Here is a 15,906-nt window from a genome sequence, read left to right as displayed (position 1 = left end):
AAGCAGTGGTATCAACGCAGAGTACTGAGAACAACTGATTTTGAGTAGCCGTGAGAACAACTGATTTTAAGTAGCCGTGAGAACAACTGATTTTGAGTAGCCATGAGAACAACTGATTTTGAGTAGCCGTGAGAACAACTGATTTTGAGTAGCCGTGAGAACAACTGATTTTGAGTAGCCGTGAGAACAACTGATTTTGAGTTGCCGTGAGAACAACTGATTTTAAATAAATGAGGAGGATCCTACCATGTAAGGCAAGATAGAGGTAAGTTTTTCACATTGTTCTCACGGCTACATAAGATCAGTTATTCTCGCGGCTACTCAAAATCAGTTGTTCTCACGGCTACTTAAAATCAGTTGTTCTCACGGCTACTCAAAATCAGTTGTTCTCACGGCTACTCAAAATCAATTGTTCTCACGGCTACTCAAAATCAGTTGTTCTCACGGCTACTTAAAATCAGTTGTTCTCACGGCTACTCAAAATCAGTTGTTCTCACGGCTACTCAAAATCAGTTGTTCTCGCGGCTACTCAAAATCAGTTGTTCTCACGGCTACTCAAAATCAGTTGTTTTCACAGATTTTAGGCAGATTAAAAATTAAACGTTTTAAAAATGGCTGGCGAATTGTCGGAACGTGAAAGAATCACTATCCTCATGATGCGTGGATGGGGTGACAACGAGCGATCGTACGCTGCTGTCGCTCGATTATTTAATGAGACGTATCCGAATCGTCGAATTAATAAGTCCACTGTCTTAAAAACAATAGAACGTTTTAGAGAAACTGGTAGCGTAAAAAATCGCCCTAAATCAGGGAGACCATCGTCTGCCACTAACGAAGAAAAACAACTTGATGTTATGCAGACATTTATTGAAGATCCCAATTCTACTATTAACAGAGCCGCTCAAATTCACGATATTGCTCCCAAGTCCGTTTGGAGAATTTTAAAGAAAAACATGTTCTATCCATACAAATTACAATATGTTCAAGAATTGCAAGACGGAGATCTGGAGCGTCGTATAGGTTTTTGTGAAAGAATGATGGCACTAATAGAGGTCCGGCCCATCTTCCCTTATCAAATTGTTTTTACAGACGAGGCAACTTTCACGTTAACGGGAGAAGTTAATAATCAAAATTTTCGTTTATGGTCAGATGAGAATCCGAATTGGGTGCGGGAAACTCACACACAATATCCACAAAAAATTAATGTATGGTGTGGAATAATAGATGGCTACTTAATAGGGCCGTTTTTTTTTTAAGAAAATCTGAACGCTCAAAGATATGAGAGATTATTTGTAGATCAAATAATTCCAGCCATACGAAATATTTTTCCAAATAATTTCGAAGAAATATGGTTTCAGCATGATGGAGCTCCTGCTCATTTTGGTTTACGGCCACGTCAAATTTTAAATGAGACTTTTCCATTACGATGGATAGGAAGAAGGAACAGAAATGAGGGAGGAGAGGATTGGCCACCTCGGTCACCAGATCTAACTCCTCTTGATTATTATCTATGGGGATACCTGAAGAGTAAGGTTTACAAAACAAAATCTGAAAGCATCCAAGAATTGATACAGCGAATAAGGGATGAAATAGATTTGATACCTTTTGAGACGAATCGTAGTGCCATTTCTGCATTCTATCAAAGATTGGCATATTGTCAGGAAGTAAATGGCAGCCACTTTCAGCATTTACTTTAACACACTGAGTAAAATTTATTTTGAAACACGGAGTAAAAGGTTTTGAATCATTAAAGAGAGATAACAGTTTTCAATCGTCTGTTCTGCAACCTATCACCACTATGTACACATTCACACTTGTTTAGCCACACGCGCGCGCACACACACACACACAAGGGATCAAATTCATGCCACTTCCACGCAGTTGATCCTGGATAACACTAAGTGCATGAAATTTCGAAATTTGAACGGCCGCCATTTTGAATGAGGGGGTTGTAGCGACTTAAAGTTTTAAGGGTGTGTTTGTTATGAAAAGACCTTTCAAACGAGCCCCCACTCGACCCTTAATCCAATTTAAAATTTTCAACCCCCCTCTTACCCCCGCGTACCAGGGGATGGGGGATGATCGATATCCATGTCATAGGGTAGTTTTTTTGATAAATCAAAATACGTGTTTTACCGTTTTTTGATATTTTCATTTTTACAAAAATTATTTAGGGGTTTCCACACTTTTGACAAACCCTGTATAATAAAATATATATAATTAATACAATATATTTATATATATATTCAACATAAACTATTTTTAACTTTGAAATTTATATTTAAATAAATTTAAAATCTTTTTAGAGAGAGAGAGAGAGAGAGAGAGAGAGAGAGAGAGAGAGAGAGAGAGAGAGAGAGAGAGAGAGAGAGAGAGAGAGAGAGAGAGAGAGAGAGAGAAAATCGGCACATATTAATTGCCTTCATGCATAATTTCTGTTTACTAGCATCTCATCCACTCGTGTGACCTTTTTGTTTCGACATTATTATTAATTAATTTTATTAAAGAAATAGAACAGAAATTCTGTTCTCGTCTGCTATCCGAAGCTAGCCGAAGCTTGGAGCTATACTCGGTTCGTTATAGTTGTATGTTGCTCGCGTCTCATCAATTCTTTTGCTAATTAGCTCTTTTGTTACGATCGTAAAAATTAATAATCGCTCTTTTATTTTGGCGGTATTTGTTGACGCTTCGGGATTGCGTAAATTTTACGTACGTACGTTTGTGATTAGTCGTAGCTTTATCGATTGTTGATTGTCACGGCGCTCCAAGCTCCAAGCGAGCATCGATCGGCGAGAACGACGATCATTCTCTGATGTGAGATCGAGAGCATTGAGAGTTACAAAGAGAAGAAGACAGCGAAGAGGCGAGAATTGCAGCTTACTGTCCGGAGCAGACGTAAGTAGTATATGGGCCACTATAGCGAGTCAAAACAAACCCCCACCACTCGGCCACTGGCGCCAGAGCGGCGTGGCTAGACACGGCTTTTCGATCGCTGATTGGTCTATTTGTTTATTGGGGTCATTAGACCCAGGGTTCTGATAGGCTCTCTCCATAGTGGCCCAGCATTCTGATTGGCTGATTTTTTGGAAAGATGGTGGGTGAGTAGGGAAGGTTTTGGAAAAAGCCGACAAAATGGCGATAAAAATCGAGGTATAGCGAAGCCGGCGTGGGGGTTTATGACACCCCGACCATCTACCTCTGATAGGCTCTAACTATAGTGGCCCAGCACGCTGATTGGTTGATTTTTGTATTTGGTGGGGAAGGGGGAGAGCGGACAGGGTTTCTGAAAAAAGCCGACAATATGGCGATAAAAAAAATCGAGGTATAGCGCTGCCGTCGTGGCGTTTATGACACTTCGCACGTCGCACGTCTACCTGTAGCGATAGAGCGGATAGGCCCCGGTGACTATGTATAGCGCTGAAAAAAGATAAAAAAAAATGAGCATGCACTAATTTCGACTGACCGCTTACTCAGTGTCGTATTGTCAAATATCGTCAGCACAGTCGGTAACAAAAGAAACAAAAAATAAATAAAAAATACAACTGGCCAGCGTCCGTTTACAATTTCGACTAATCGCTTACTCAGCGTCGCATTGTCGGATATTATTGGCAGCTCAGGTCACAAAGGAGGCCTAAGAGAAAACACGTGCGTTCGAGTTCGTATTTAGTAACGCTATGTCCAGGTTTTATTGCTGAAAAGAATAAAATTATTTCGAAATAAAGGGAGGATAGAGAGAAGGAAAATATTAGACAATTTGAAGTACAAAATTTTACTTTATGCTACTTTTTAAATAAAATTGATATTACATAGACGTGATACATAATATATATTTTCTTTATAGCTTATTACACTTAAAATTACAGGAACAAAACATTTTATAAATGTTACAATTATTGTTACAATTATTACTAATACTATATACAAATACTACAACTATTACAATAATTTACATTACTTTCCTAAAAAATGTATAAAATTCTTATATCCTACTTTGAAAGAAAGACGTGGAAGACCGAAGAAAATACGCGAGAAAAGAATATTATTATTCCGATGATAAATAACCGTACGGAACTGAGTAACGGCTATTAATAAATCTACGTTTTACCAATACTGGTGCGCATATTTTCGTCTCGTCCCGCGTTACAATTTCATGAAACGCGGTGCGTCGAATTGCTCTAAAATGTAGATTTATTGTAGTTTCATTTTCTTCTTCTCCTTCGTCATCTGCTTTTTCTTTTTCTTGATTCTTTTCTCGCGCTAATAATAATTTTTTAATGCTCTTAAAATTAACGTGCCGCGAATTCTCGTAATTAAGGGTTATTCCTTTAACTTTACAAGTCTCATATTCACAGCCCCCGGGTGTTCGCACAATGTAGGCGTAAAATTTTGGGCCACCGGACACGAACTCTTCGATGTAGCTACCGCGACCGTAGCTCTCGAGCTCGTTGGTCATATCGCCTAAAAAATTACCCGTGCACGGCTCATATTCATGCGGATCACCGGTGCTCACATAAATACAGGAATCGGTATCGTAATATAACACGCGGCGATCTAAACGCTCTAAATATTCGTATAATTTTAATCGTGCTTGCGCGGTCGTATATGCAGCTATTACTACGTTGGTTATCGGTGAGGGTACGACAGCCTCTTGTCGCAATCGCCACGAAACATATATTACCTCGTCGTTTACAGGTAATATATCGGTTATCTCGTGCTCGGGATTTGTTAATAATGACATAAAACGCTGCTGCGTTTTAACGACTTCGGTGTTCGACAAATTGGATCGCTGGCCAAATTTTCCCCAGAATGAATTCAAACAAAGCTTCGCGACCGAACGTAAACCAGGGTTTCGCGCTATGTTACGCTTATCGAGAACAATACCCTCGGTTTCCCCGTACTCCCTCAGATATTGCTCTTTAGCGTCATCGTCCTCGCATTCGCTCGGCCACCCATTTGCTTCCTGTTTAAGTTGTAGAAATGAGTTTATATATTCGGCGAACAATCCACCTTGCCGTGTTTTCGCGATTATATTGACTAATTTCATATTGCCAAATTTCATTTACTTTTATCACAAGATAACCCTTTTCGATGGCCTTGCGTAATTCGCAGGACACCCACGTGCCCTCGAATTCGCGTTCGCTAGGACGCTCGTGCGTACACGCCGACTGCGAAAATGTTTCGCAGCAACTGCGACATAAGGCAAATAACAATTTTCCGTGCGAGCGATACGGAAGTACCGGATGAAATAAATCGCGCGGTGGAAGTACTGTACAACGTACGAGGCCTTCGACAGAGTCAAAATTATAATTCGGTGCCGTTCCGATTAAAGTGGAGCATTCATCTCCGATATAAATGACAGGATGGCCGATAGGGAAAGCACCCGTCTTCAATACATACGGGTACAAAGAACATACGTCCACGTAACGTATTTTCTCCGCACCCGAAATTTTGTAAAGTGTCGCGATATTTCCCGTACGTCCACCGAAAAATGCGTCGCGAGGATCGAGCGGAGCTGTTTCCAGCAACGGATGCTTCTCGAGAAATTCGCGCATCTCGCGATTATCCCGCATTTCTCGATCGAAAGCACACTCCCACTTTTCTGTCACCAAGTACCCCCGTTGTCGAAGTCGCCACGAGATCGCGAGAGTTCGCTCGTATCGCGAGTCAATCGTTTCTCTACGCTCCATAGCCGACGGAAGCGGTCTATCGCGATTTATCGGAAAACACGAAGTACATCCATGCCAAAAGCAGCCGTGGAATTGCAACACGTGACGAGATGTTATCCCCGTTTCCGATGTCTTTTCATAATAACCATCGACGAGTGTGCCGTCGTTCGTGCGATATTCACGTGCACGCCCTGCGTGGTTTATAGGATGACCGAGCTTGCGCTCCTTCCATATCAACCACTGCAGAGCTTTACGCGAATGCGTGTTCGCTTTTCTGTAGCCGCCTGCTGGAATGACACCTATCGTATTCGTGTGTAAGAAGTTTATCCGAAAAACTGTCATACACGTCGAAGCAATAGTTGTACATTCCTCGAACGGGCATACATTTCCGCGATCTATAAAAATTTTTCTAAACGCCATGCATGCTCGTCGAAATATATCAACATCGGTACGGCAATATTACACTATCTCGTTTGAAAATCAAACACAAAGTTTTTTAGCCGCATGTCAGTGTGCCACGCGAGAAAGCGTTCGCGCTCTTTCGATTTCATGGTTTCGGGAGAGTAGTAATGCGCGGCGGGTAATGGTCCAACATACATTTGATTTTCGACAGTATTGAATAAGTGCGGAAATATGCCTTTATCCGCTGTATCCTCCAGCCCGAAAGCTTTCGGCAACTCGGATAAACGCATCGGCATATAATTTACGCTATCGATAAACTTTGTATGTCCAACCGTTAATACGACGATTTTAGTTCCGTTCAGAATAACTTTCGGCACGAGATTGACGCTATTTTCCACAATATGTTTCAAAATAAATTGAGCGTCGAACGCTTTCGCATTATGCGCTATGCATATGATCTGTTTGAAATATTTCGTCCTTCGCGTTGCGAAATCGACAAAATATTTCACCGGATCATTACGAAACACGAACTCTCGCACTCCGCACCAGCGACAACGCACGGACATGTCATTGTTTCGCGCGCACGCTTCGCAAATTTGTTGCGCGACGCAGAGTGTCGGAACGTGTTTTTTTACTGACGTCGTACCTTCGATCGTCTCGTCCTGCCGCGTTTCGAAATCGTAAAACACAAATGCTACGCGTCCTTTTCTGTCTTTATATGAAAATGTGCTCGTTTCCTTATTATCAATTGTGCTTTCTTCTTCCTCGACGGCTGTATCTACTGACGTTGTCGTCGCTTCTACTACCGGAGGCGATGTCGACGATGATGGTCCGGCAGAGGAATTAACGACGCGTCGAAGAGGCCTCATATAGCATAAATGATTTCGAGGTTGCGCCGAATGACATAATCTGCAGTAAGAAACTCCGCATTCGTGTTTCGCTTTCGCTTTAACTACGCACCCGCATTTATCGCAAAATCGTATGACACTACAAACACTGGCGGACAATCTACCGTCATATGATTTTTCACTACGATGACGCTCGAAACACGTTGCACCGTAAAACGTCCGATTGCACGCGCCGCATTTTACGTTTCGTACGTCAGAGTGATCGCACGCCGGCACGGTAAAACAACGCGGGCATTTATTTGAGCATCGGTGACCGCTACCTCTATCGTTTCGAAAGCCTACATTGCACGCTACGCAATAATTACGAGAACCCGCGGCGGCTTTTAAATTTAATATAGGGCTGTAATGACGTGAATCCTCATAATACATAATATTTAGCGGATAAGAGGATTCACGTCCGAGAGAAGCGAGTATCGCTGTACCGTCATAGAACGGTTTCTCACCGCGACCGAAAGTATTAAAATTATATACGACGATAGCGATATTGTCTGCTGCGAGATATCGCTGGAAGCGCTCAATTTCATAAACCCCGCATCCCTCTTCGGGTATTATTACATCGGCATTTTTTGTTAATTCTAACGCCCACTCGCACTGTAACGCCGATTGCTGATGTCTTACTCTATTCCATTTTTCGTGTAACTCTCCCGTACGAATGTTACCGCGTTCGCAATAAGTTTGCGCTACTACGAGAGACCGGGGAAAACACAAGTTGTCGGAATTATTTATTTGGACTATTGAGCGCTTCGCGATATTTTCTCGCGTTAATGCGACACGCCCGCGCCCCAAAGGAACAGAGATGTTGTAAATAAGTACATTAAATTGTTCCGCGATATCGAGTCCTCCCGCGCTCACAAGGTCCCAAATATCCCCGTGGGTCAAATCACGCACTGGACGAAAGGATAAACCCGCGGGTCCGTGTGATAAATTCGGCGAATCGAACGATAATCCTACATAATCACCCGGTTCACTCGAATTTATCGCATATTCGTGAATTTCTCGAAACGCATTTTCTAAAGAACGATAAATATCTCCGCCTTCGGGTAATGGACGTATCGCGAAACTCGCCTCTCTACCGATTACCCCAAATCTCCTAAATCTACGGGCATTTTCACTAATCAAATTTATATAATTAAAATTATCGCCGACCTGCTGTTGCTGTTGTTGTGGTTGCTGTTGCGATTGTCGTTGCTCCTCCTCCTCCACCTCCTCTTCTCCATCTTCCGTCTCAGACGAGGTATTATCAAGATTTTCCTCTTCATTCTCCCCCCTCGTGATTTCTTCTTCATTATTCTACGAGTGTGATAATAATGTTCTCTCAGACGCGTTGTTTTGTCCACATCCTCTACCCCCTCCGCCGCTTTGTACTATCGAAAAAAGAAAATTGTAAAATTGAATATAAATTGTATAAAATACTATAATATTGCTTTTATTTTATGCTCGAATTTAATCTTTGTACAGCCGCTAGTGTTATATTACAACGAGATAACTCACCTCGTGGTGATAATCGTCGTATCTCGAGTAACGCATCCCGCTCTCCTGCCGCTAATATTCCGGAGAATAGATAATCGACAAGCGACGAATTGCTAAAAATTTAAATTTGTTTAAGATTAAATTCGAACATAAAAATTTAGCAAAAAGTAAAACAACTTCGTTACCTTCCACGCGGGGATCGTATTCGCCTTCTTCGTCCTGCTCATAATTTTCTGCCTCCATTTCTTCTTCCTCTTCGTCATTTTCCTCCTCGTCTTCTTGCTCCTCTTCCTGGTCCATTTCTAATTTTTAATATTTGAAATTTTGTTATAAAAATAATATATAATTATAAAGTCTTATATTACTTCGTATATTCAAATTTCAGCGCTTTGTACTTATATTTTTAAATATCGTCTTACCTTGTGTGAACACTTCGCTATCCGCTGAGCTTACGCCAAAGATAGAATCGTTGTCGTCGTCGTCGTCGCCGTTGTCAACGTCGTCATTGACGTCGTTGGTTTCGACATTGTTATTATTATTAATAATATCATCTTCGTCATCTAAAATAATATATTTATATATTAAGATTACTAATTTTTTATATTTAAAAAAATATTTTATTATTTTTAAAAAATGTTAACTTACCAGATATATCGATAACAGCAATCGGCAAGTTTTCCGGCGGGTGTATTCGTGCTCTTCTTGAAAATATTTAATTTTTTATCAGTAACTGTAATTTTACGAATAATTATTATATATGTTTAACGTTTGTAAACTTACGCGAAGGTCCTGCCTCGGGCTCTTCTTCCGCTCTGCGTCTTCGGGTGAGGTGTACTGTCGCTAATTTTACAGGAGTGTTCCTCGCTACGAATAATTAATAACGATTAAAAATTTAGGCTTATAATATAATTACTGTTTCATATTTTTTCTCATCGAAAGGAATAAAATAATTACCTGTTAATTGTTTTCTTAGTACTCTGCGTTGATACCACTGCGCATATCCACCCACATCCTCTTCTTCGTGTTGAAAAGCCTCACGCATTAATATTATTTCAGCGGCGGCGTTTAATAATTCTCTATCGCCGCCGAAATGCCCCAATCTATATAATACTCCAAGTAACGAATTGGAGATCAAGCCCGCGAATTTTCTAAAAATATTATAATTATTACACGGCTCTTCCGTCAGCCGTGATAAATACGACGCGGCATTTATCGTCGGCGACAAATTCGCGGCCAAAGTTATACATTCAGAAATTAACTTTTTCTGAGCTGCCATTTTTTATTTGTACTTAACGTTTGCACTCACAACACTAACGCGATAACGTCGAAACGTGTACGTCCACGAGACTGAGTAGCTAAGACGATGTCAAACTCAAAATGCGGATTTTCTATTACGCTTCGGAGAATTTATACTTTATATCCACGCCCACCAAAAGAATGAAGGCGTCGAAAAATTCAACATTTTCTTCGTTTATATTTTAAAAGAGTGGGAGGTTCGGAAAAATTTTCAATTCTCCCGCTAGCGCTTATTTTGTTTTTCGAAAAGGAGGCGGTCATAGAGCATACGCACATTTCTTAGTCTACTTTACTTACCTATCGAATGGTGCTTTTCTTAACAACTAGGCGTGGCTGAAAAGATTTTTAGTTATTTAATTGGCAAACGTCGATTTTCTTTCCGACGAATATTCTAGATGGTGTTTGAGTTTTACAAATATTTTCCTAGCCGGGTCGGGGAAAATCATAAAATCATTTTCTCTTATTTCTTCAGATACAAAAAATAGTTGTATAGAGTATAAGCCTGCTTTTTTTTTATCCCATCATATAATGTTACGAGGTCTAAATCGCCGATCTTGCTTTTTCTTGTCCGCAAACATTTATTTTACTTTTTATTACAGGGTTTATTACAGAGGATTATTACACGCTATTCTTCGACCTAATCCGGCGTTTTCGAACTCGCAAATCCTTATTACTATATTTTAGAGCAAAAAATATTTTCAAATCAAATATAATCTTTCACGAGTTTTCTTTTTGTTTAAACATAATTCGATTTTACATAAAAAATTAATTTTCCGTTTATTCACTTACGTACATAAATTTTGTTGTCCTCTTTTCTCGTGTTACACGATCTCAAATCTCATCTCTAGAAATTTCTAAATGTTTCTAGAAGTTTTTTATTTACACAGGACTGAACATGAAAAATCCTGATTTTTCACATATAAATTGTCTTCCCCACTTTGATTTTTTAAATTTTTGCGAGAGAGGGAGATTGGCAATATAAGCACGTCGACAAATCGCTCTTCCGTATTCATTCGAATTCGAGCGTACGAAAACACAAGTTTGTGCTACGAAGAAAGAATTCCACGTGATTTCGCCATTTTGCTGCGTGTCGTGACTATTCGTGTGATTTTACAAGTGAAAACAATGGCCACACGTAAGGAAGTAACTAATTTTGCGAAATCTGAACGCGATCGCAATATTCGCAAGACGGATAACAAGGACAACATTGACATCGATAACGCCGGAAGAAACGAGCAACGTTATTTATTGTTATCTACAACGTATGGACTTAATTCTTCGCACACTAAGAAGATACACATTGGTTTGCAATCGAGGAACGACGGCAGTGGCTTCGTACCGATTGTTAAATTATCAGGCAATTATGCCGATGGAATTTGCTTCGACGTCGACACGTGGCAGAAGTTTCAAACCAATATGGAGCATATGAATCTATACTTGAATGAGACTCAAAAGATTAAACCTGATCCCATTATTATCGAGAATATTTCGATCAACTTCACTACTGCTTACGGAGCGAGGGCTGTACTGGTGACATACAAGGAAAACAAGGATCATGTTGCGAATGATAAGGTGGAAGAAGAATTGCAGCCGGCGTTGAAGAAACGAAAAACTTACGCCGTTGCGATAGTGATGCAGAAAACTACTTTCCTCGGCTTGGAAAATATTAGAAAATGCGTGGATGCGCACTTGACGCAGTTAGTTTCTATAGTCGATACTGTTAATGTAACTGCAAGATATTTAATTAACGAAATAGAATTAAAACTTCTCTTGTCTTACATTGATCGCGAAATTATTAAACTTACTGTCAAAGGCAATTATCAGGAAATTGCACGTAATGTACAAACGCAAATAAATAACTTAACATTTTTAGATGTTTACTTTGACATTGTATTTGTAGAATTACTTTCGCTTCGATTTAATGAAATTGTTCGTATTATTTTGCTAAAACGCGAATCTTAATTTTATAAAAAACAAAAATTATTATAATAATAAATGAAATTGTTTATATCTTCAATCAGAACATTTTCTTTTATCCTCCCTATAATATTGCCTCCTTGTGCCTACTGCGAGCGTAGAACATTGCGACGTAAATTATAGTTTGATCCTCGAACGTTAAACGAGCTTATCATTTCCGTCACGAGTGAGCGGCATGGAGAGCACCGCGTACATAAGCTCGTAAGTAGCGGTGCTCGGAGAAAAACGCTGGCGCGAGCGCATCTCCGCGGAAACGCTTACTCGCGTCGCTCCTGCGGCAACGTATCGGCTAAATAGGCCACGGGGCTCTTCGCTCGTACGCGTGTAAGAAAACGCTAGCACGAGCTTGCGGCCGCCGCGGATGTGGCCCCCGAAACGCGAGGATAAGCTTATGACACGGACAAAACCACCTCTTCAATATTTTAAAAATATATGCGACACGCGCGTACGTTTTTAACACGCACACACACTCGCACACACACACGCACACATACACACACACACACATACACGAACATACACAATAGTTACTAAATCGCATGCGTTAACTTTTTCATTTATGAACTCGTGAATAGAACCTAAATTAATCAATAATAAATAAATAAATGTGTTCTGATGTTATAGAAGTCGGCCAATAGAGCCAAGCGCGAAAATTAATTTTTAATTTTTCGGAACAGTATCTCTTGGTTTGAGATCATTGAGTTCCATTTGATTAATTATCAATTAACCTCGTACTTACAATGGAAAAATAGGCGAGAAAAATATACGTCCGAAAAGTCGCTGAAGCGGGAATTGAACCCGCGTTTTTCGCTTTCCGCGTTTTTCGCTTTCCGCTTTCTAAATTAATCATTTCGCGAAATGGACGTACGATGGAAACATCCGTGGACGTCGATCGTCTGCGGACCTACGGGATGCGGAAAAACAATTTTTGTGAAAACTTTTCTTCGTCATTTATCCGGCATGTCCGATGTTCGATTCGAGAGAATTTTATTTTATTACGCCGAATGGCAAGATGCGTATCAGCGGCTGCAGTGCGACACGAGTAAAAATAAAGAAGAAGAAACAAACGATGTACATAATAACGGATATGGTGATACTTTGCTAAAAATAAAGAAAAATATAATCGAATTTCGCGAGGGGTTACCGCGTCCGGAAGATTATTCAAACGATCCGCTATCTCCAAAATTAGTGATAATTGACGATCTTATGAGGGAATCGTCATCGTGCGACGCTATCGTAGATCTATTTACCAAAGGAAGCCATCATAAGAATCTTAGCGTTATACTCATCTCGCAAAATCTCTTCCACCAAGGTCGCGGACAACGCGATATATCTCTCAACGCTAATTATATAGTAGTTTTTAAAAATCCGCGCGATCGTGCTCAAATTCGTCATCTCGCGCGTCAAGTATGTCCCGACGATCCGAAATTTCTGGAAGAAGCATACTACGACGCTACCTCGCGACCTCACGGGTATTTATTGCTCGATCTGAAACAATCGACTCCAGACGAATATCGATTTCGCACGTGCATTTTTCCCAGCGATACGTTGCATTACGTCTACATTCCTCGTAGATCGATTAGTCGAGCAGTAACGGAGGACGTATAAAAGGTCAGCATTTACATGCGAGACTTGTCAGTTGCGCAACTTTAGTGTAATGGTAACACGCGGAAAAAGACAGCAAAAAGAGACGTCGACGACGTCAAAAAATTCATCCGACGACGCGATAAAAATCGCCAGACGTTCCATCGGTGAGAGAAACGGCTGCCTTTTGAAAACTCTATATTATCTGAAGAAAAATCAAAGAGCGTTCTTAGTACCGCCGACAATAATCTCATAAAGTGTATTCAAGAGTGTATTTATAATACTCTTAAAGGTAACGTGCCGCTCAATAATCACGAAAAAACACGTTTAGTCAAGCATAATCTATCCTTCGACGCGTCGCTGCAAAACGCGGCAATTGGAAAACCAAGAGAAATCTGTTGGTTCAGCGCGGAGGTTTTTTGCCCTACCTTATTGCTCCTTTGCTCAGCGTTGTATTATCCCGGATTATCGGCGAGTAAAAAAATACATCTCTGCAAATATTTGGTTTTTCGGTGACTAGAAAAGAAGTAATAAAAAGATTTGAAGCGTTCTCGTTCGTCATGTGGAATAATGGACAGAGCAAAAAAAATGGTACTGATTTCTATGGAAAATCTTGAAAGAATGCGACAAACGCAACATTATCAACAATAACCGGAAATAGCGAAGATTACAACAATGCTGGATAACTCGCAGAAGAAAGAAAATACAATGATATCGAATGAGGAAAATGCTAATAATAATAACACCGTACGAACTCCTGGAACTTCCTTATCGCGACTCGACGCGGAAATGTAGCGTATTCTCAACCTCGCGACTTCCCTTGATGAATGCGAAAGATGGAAATTGTATAAAGAAGTACTTCAGTGTTATCTTCACTTTGTTCGAGAAACGAAAAGACACTTACGCAATGATTCGCGCAACGATACGCGCAATAATGCCGACGACGCTAGTAATGTTGACAATGACGGGGGCGAAGACGATCAGGATAAAGATACCGAGATGCCCTTGGATGACGAACTTATGGAAATACAATCTTATGGAAATACTTCAATCAGCAGTGATAATACGGTTAGCGAAAGTAGTTTCGGGAAGAAACGTGCACAATCAGCGGAAAAAATCAAAGAAATACTCAACAGTGTGCCGCAAACTTATCGTTCCAAAGCAAACGCCTTATTGAAATATTTGTTAGATATCCCGTCATCGAAAATTAGTTGGGATAAACGCGGACTCGTGATTATAGACGGCGTCGTTGTAGCGGGATCAAATATTAGCGATCTTATAAACGACGCGATACGCGAGAGAAAAACGATAAAAGCAATCGGGAGATTTCAATTTGCGCAATTACTGCGCGACATAGGTACACCCACCAATCTTATAGGGAATCGCGATTTATTGACTACGTCCGCACGTAGATCTCTGCGTATTGAGAAAACGTTACCGCGTGGAAGCTCCACTCCGAAAACTTTACTGTCGCGTTCAAAGTCATACGGTCGGGAGTTAAATGAGACCGAAGGAGACACGGTGTTTTTATCCGCCACTGACGACAGCGACGATAATAAAACATTAGTGCCGAATTCTTCGCCTAAGAAAAAGAAGGGTTTATTTCGCTGGAGTAAACTCGAATAATGGAACTCGAAAAATTGTATTACGTTCCTTCGCATTACGCAGGCTATTCCGCGACGGAGAATTTATCTCGAGCTGCTAAACCAAATTTTACGCGCAACGATGTCGTCGAATGGCTTAAATCGCAAGATGCGTATACGCTACATCGACCAGTACGACGAAAATTTCCTCGTTTACATTACAACGTGACAAATATTGACGATTTATGGGAAGCAGATTTGATCGATCTTCGTAATCTTAAGAGCTATAATGACGGATATTCTCATTTGTTGATAATTATAGATGTCCTTAGTAAATTCGTTTGGGTAGAACCTTTACGCGACAAAACAGCTACCTGCGTGACAAAAGCCTTTCAGCGTGTACTTTTGAAAAACAAAGATCGCCAACCTGTTTATCTGCAGACGGATAAAGGTAAAGAATTTATAGCGCAGCCTGTACAGAAATTCTTAAAAGAAAAAGACATTCGTTTTCGCGTAGCCCGTAATCCCGATATTAAAGCAGCTGTAGTGGAGCGATTTAATAGGACGCTCAAGGAACGGATGTGGCGTTATTTTACACATAAAAATACGCGACGCTACATCGATGTTTTACAGGATATTCGCGCTTACAACCATACTCGTCATACCTCTATTAAAATGCAGCCCGCAGCCGTTACACGGGAAAATGCACGCATCGCGCGTGAAAATATGAATCGTCGATGGAAGAACGACAACGAGAAGAAAAAGAATCGTGGCGATAAACAAAAGCCTAAATATAACGAGGGCGATCACGTGCGTGTCAGTAGGGCAAAAGTAGTCTTTGAGAAAGGATACGAGGCAAAGTGGAGCGAAGAAATATTTCGAATTTGCCGTGTTCTCGAATGGAGAAAACCACGCGTATATGAATTAAGCGATTTAGCGGGTGAGGATATAGACGGAATTTTTTACGAACAAGAATTAACTCCGGTCAATAAAGATTTGCAAGGGGAAGAATTTATCGTC

This window comes from Prenolepis imparis, unplaced genomic scaffold (assembly GCF_030444845.1).
Source record: "Prenolepis imparis isolate NDT839.2.m4 unplaced genomic scaffold, iyPreImpa1.0 SCAF_3, whole genome shotgun sequence".
NCBI lineage: Eukaryota > Metazoa > Arthropoda > Insecta > Hymenoptera > Formicidae > Prenolepis > Prenolepis imparis.
Note: the sequence above shows the minus strand (reverse complement) of the source record.